We start from the raw sequence: 1,058 nt of genomic DNA on the forward strand, positions 1-1,058 counted from the left end.
CGTTCAGCCCCCAGCTCCACCAAGGAAGCTCTCTGCCTCCAACAGAAGTGGCCATAGCTGGAGCTTAGCCAGGGCACAGGTCCTTAACTCCCGGTTGAAGGAGACAGGTCCTCGCCTCTAAACAGCCCCAGGGTCTGCACTTCGGCGCATGGCAAGCCCCGCTGTAACCCAAGCCCTGGTGAAATTCTAGAAGCCAGCACAAAGAGCCCTCGTTTTCGTCACTGCCGACTGACACAGGCAGGCTGGCACAGCAGGCAGCCTGCGAGACAGGGTGTCCCTGGAAAACTGCTTCCCCTCCCTTCCCCAGGAATCATGCATCCCTCGGGCTCCTGGGGAAAAGGACCCGGATCTCAGCCCCAGAGTCTGCCCCAGAGCACAGCCAGCCCCAAAGGCCAGGGCATCGCATGTGACAGCAGCGCTGCAAGCCCCGCAGCGGTGTCCTTCACCAGTGCAAAGCCACCATCAGTCACAACACATTAATGCCATTACGCAGCATGCACCAGCAGCCCGCGGGCTCTTTCGGCAGCACTAGGATGAGTCTCAGTCACAGGGGGCACGTTTCAACAGCGAGGGAGGGTAGTGCCACATCATTTCCAGAGCTCAGGGACAGCGGGGGCAGATGGCACCCGCTCCACAGCCCGTGCCTCTGACAGGCCACCCCACGCAGCACCCACTCCCCTGAATGCTGCCTGCGCAGGCAGCGGGCACTGGGCATCCTTCCCTCCCGTCCCATGAGCCCTGCTTGCCCATAGCCCCTCACCCCAAATCTCCTCCAGCTGAACACCATCCGTAACAGGAAGAAAGGGGCAACTCCAGCCCACGAGAGGCTTCGCTCGCTGCTTCACAGCAAGGGCAGCTTCGGCCCGGCATTGCTCCCCCCCTGCTCTCCCCCAGCAGCAACACATGCTCACCGGAACGAGGCGTCCTCCGGGACCCTTCCCGAGCAGCCGAGGAGCACGTCACAGGAGTCGCTGGAGCTTGGCAGGCCGAGGGACCTCCCGAAGAGGGAGAGCTCGTCCGGCTCCGGTTTGGAGAGGGCCGCAGGCTTGGGCAGGCCC

At 63.2% G+C, this 1,058-nt stretch overlaps 1 protein-coding gene across 1 annotated transcript in view; it reads right to left on the reverse strand.

Moving 5' to 3' along the window:
• LOC103917517 (phosphatidylinositol 4,5-bisphosphate 5-phosphatase A-like) overlaps window positions 1-958 on the reverse strand; it is a 7,512-nt gene extending 6,554 nt beyond the window's left edge. The window contains 1 exon segment of the mRNA XM_009324664.1: window positions 912-958. The gene's annotated coding sequence lies outside the window, so the exon portion shown is untranslated.
• Between the last annotated feature and the right edge of the window lie 100 nt (window positions 959-1,058).

This window comes from Pygoscelis adeliae, unplaced genomic scaffold, assembly GCF_000699105.1.
Source record: "Pygoscelis adeliae isolate BGI_AS28 unplaced genomic scaffold, ASM69910v1 Scaffold550, whole genome shotgun sequence".
Taxonomy (NCBI): Eukaryota; Metazoa; Chordata; class Aves; order Sphenisciformes; family Spheniscidae; genus Pygoscelis; species Pygoscelis adeliae.